We start from the raw sequence: 4,261 nt of genomic DNA on the forward strand, positions 1-4,261 counted from the left end.
CAGTCCATTTCCTCCAGGTGACATCACTTGGTCTATCAACAGAAGAATATGTCTCTCAAAGTGTCATATCTGGACTTGTGTTTGAAGGCTTTGGAAGACTTAATTGTAAACAGTTCTCTCATCTCTCCCTACAGGGTGTTAAATCTCTCTTGACCTCCTGAGCCTGTGTCCTCTCCCATCCTGCCTGCAACTCAACCTCTCCTTGACAGCATGACTGTTTCTCCTCCTGAACTGAAAGATCAACTGGACAACACGTCGAAGGAGATATGAATGACGTCTAAAATGGTACGGAGTGCACGCATATCATCCAAGATGTTTTTTAACCTCTATTCAAATATGTGGTATATTTCTCATGGAATTAATCAACTTATTTGAGGTATATTGCTGAGCAGTTGTCTATTTGTGCTCATTGTGTAATGTGTTTTAGTCTGAAAACCCCTTAACACGTTCTTCTCTTAATATGATTTACAATGAATATAAATTGTGACAATTCCAAATGTCTCCTGAGCTGAAGACAAAGAAGAGTTGTATCTCTGTAAGAGATATTCAAACCCTTCTCAAAGACAACATACATGTTCTTTCTTTTACTTGTGTTTTTATCTCCATCTGTCAGACGTCCTCCAGCTGACGTTGGATCTGAACACAGCTGATCCAGAACTCAGCCTGTCTGAGGGAACAGGAAGGTGACAGGCACTGATAAAGCTAGCCCTCTCCTGACCAAGAGATGTTCCTACTGGAGACAGGTGCTGTGTAGAGGCGGCCTGTCTGGAGTCTGCTACTGGGAGGTAGAGGTGGAGCAGTGGATGGGTTGAAATAGATCAGAGGAGAATATTTAAATCACTGTACATGTATCAATCCAAACAACTCACTTTTCTGGATCAATTACTGAATCAATGTGATCTTTCAAATAAAAGTCATCGTCATGACATTGAATTGCTTATATTATTGAATTATTGACACAATGAATCAGCTATTTCCAGTAATCTATGTACCAGTATATCCATTTAGACAAATAGATGACACATAACACACTACCACATCATATCCATGTAGACTAATAGACAGTACATAACACACTTACCACATCATATCCATGTAGACTAATAGACAGTACATAAACACACCCACCATATCATGTCAATGTAGACTAATAGAAGTCATAACACACTACACATCATATCCATGTAGACTAATAGACAGTACATAACACAACCACATCATATCCATGTAGACTAATAGACAGTACATAAACACTCCCACATCATATCCATGTACACTAATAGACAGTACATAATACACTCCACATCCTATCCATGTAGACTAATAGACAGTACATAACACACTCCCACATCATATCCATGTAGACTAATAGACAGTACATAATACACTCCCACATCATATCCATGTAACTAATAGACAGTACATAATCACCTCCCACATAATTCCATGTAGACTAATAGACAGTACATAACACACTCCCACTTATATCCATGTAGACTAATAGACATACATAATACACTCCCACATCATAATCCATGTAACTAATAGACAGTACATAATACACTACCACATCATATCCATGTAGACTAATAGACAGTACATAACACACTCCACACTCATATCCATGTAGACTAATAGACAGTACATAATACACTCCCACATCATATCCATGTACACTAATAGACAGTACATAATACACTCCCACATCATATCCATGTAGACTAATAGACAGTACATAACACACTCCCACAATCATATCCATGATACACTAATAAGACAGAGTACATAATACACTCCCACATCATATCCATGTAGACTAATAGACAGTACATAAACACACTCCCACATCATATCCATGTAGACAATAAGACAGTACATATATCTACCACATCAATATCCATGTAGACTAATAGACAGTACATAATACAACACCACATCATATCCATGTAGACTAATAGACAGTACATAACACACTCCCACATTAAGTTTTCTCCTCCTGAACTGAAAGATCAACTGGACAACACGTCGAAGGAGATATGAATGACGTCTAAAAATGGTACGGAGTGCACGCATATCATCCCAAGATGTTTTTTAACCTCTATTCAAATATGTGGTATATTTCTCATGGAATGYAATCAACTTATTTGAGGTATATTGCTGAGCAGTTGTCTATTTGTGCTCATTGTGTAATGTGTTTTAGTCTGAAAACCCCTTAACACGTTCTTCTCTTAATATKMATTTACAATGAATTATAAATTGTGACAGAATTCCAAATGTCTCCTGAGCTGAAGACCAAAGAAGAGTTGTATCTCTGTAAGAGATATTCAAACACCYTCTCAAAGACAACATACATGTTCTTTMTTTTACTTGTGTTTTTATCTCCATCTGTCAGACGTCCTCCAGCTGACGTTGGATCTGAACACAGCTGATCCAGAACTCAGCCTGTCTGAGGGAAACAGGAAGGTGACAGGCACTGATAAAGCTMAGCCCTCTCCTGACCAGAGAGATGTTCCTACTGGAGACAGGTGCTGTGTAGAGRCGGCCTGTCTGGAGTCTGCTACTGGGAGGTAGAGTGGAGCAGTGGATGGGTTGAAATAGATCAGAGGAGAATATTTAAATCACTGTACATGTATCAATGCAAACAACTCAGTTTTCTGGATCAATTACTGAATCAATGTGATCTTTCAAAATAAAAGTCATCGTCATGACATTGAAATTGCTATACTATTGAATTAATTGACACAATGAATCAGCTATTTCCAGTAATCTATGTACCAGTATATCCATTTAGACAAATAGATGACACATAACACACTACCACATCATATCCATGTAGACTAATAGACAGTACATAACACACTACCACATCATATCCATGTAGACTAATAGAGGACACATAACACCACTACCAAACATCATATCCATGTAGACTAATAGACAGTACATAACACAACCACACCATTATCCATGTAGACTAATAGACGTAATAACACACTCCCACATCATACCATGATAGAGCTAATAGACAGTACATAACACACTACCACATCATCCATGATAGACTAATAAGACAGGACATAACACACTACCACATCATATCCATGTAGACAATAGACAGTACATAACACACTCCACATCATATCCATGTACGACTAATAGACAGTACATAACACACTCCCACATCATATCCATGTAGACTAATAGACAGCTTACATGAATACACTACACTCCCACATTCATATCCATATAGACTAATAGACAGTACATAACACACTTCCCACATCATATCCATAGTAGACTAATAGACATTACATACACACTCCCAACATCATATCCATGTAGACTTAATAGACAGTACATAATACACCTCCCACATCATATCCATATACACTAATAGACAGTACATAAACACACTACCACATCATATCCATGTAGACTAATAGACAGTACATAATACACTACCACATCATATCCATACACTAATAGACAGTACATAACACACACCACATCATATCATGTAGACTAATAGACAGTACATACACACTCCACATCATTATCATGATAGACTAATAGACAGTACATAACACTCCCACATTATACTTGAGTAGGAAGGAACACAAAGTTAAGGTCTCTGACCATTTAAACCAAGGTAATCAAAGTCTAGTCGCGACGGTGAACAAAAAATGAAGAGACAGATTATGTATGGAGACAATACGGAAGGATGTTGAGAAAGGATTTTTGAAATGTTATTTTATTTGGACTAAATGTATTTTTTAGGTTTCTTTTCTTTCCATAAGTGATGAAAATGTATAGGAATTGACAATTTTTTGTGATTTAAAATATACATGATGTAGTAGATTTTACGGTTGTTGTCTTTAGATTTGGTGGGTCGCAGAGAAATTGGTGGAAAAAATGGGGTCCGAAATGAAAAAGTTTTAATACCACTGATCTAAAACTTGGGGGGGGGGGATTGTTCTAAAACTGACTGTTGAATTCCACTGATCTAAACTGATGATTGAATACCACTGATCTAAACTGACTGTTGATACCACTGATCTAAATCTGACTGGTGAATACTATCTACTGAGTCTAAACTGACTTGAATCACTGATAAACGGACGTTGTTGAAATACCACTGATCTCAACTCCGCCTAACTGCTGTGAATCACTGATCTACCGTGACATGATCTAACACTTTTGAATACCGACTGAATCTAAACTTGACTGTTGATACATGATCCGACTTTTGATCATAACTAAC

Source organism: Salvelinus sp. IW2-2015, linkage group LG13 (assembly GCF_002910315.2).
Source record: "Salvelinus sp. IW2-2015 linkage group LG13, ASM291031v2, whole genome shotgun sequence".
NCBI classification, from domain to species: Eukaryota; Metazoa; Chordata; class Actinopteri; order Salmoniformes; family Salmonidae; genus Salvelinus; species Salvelinus sp. IW2-2015.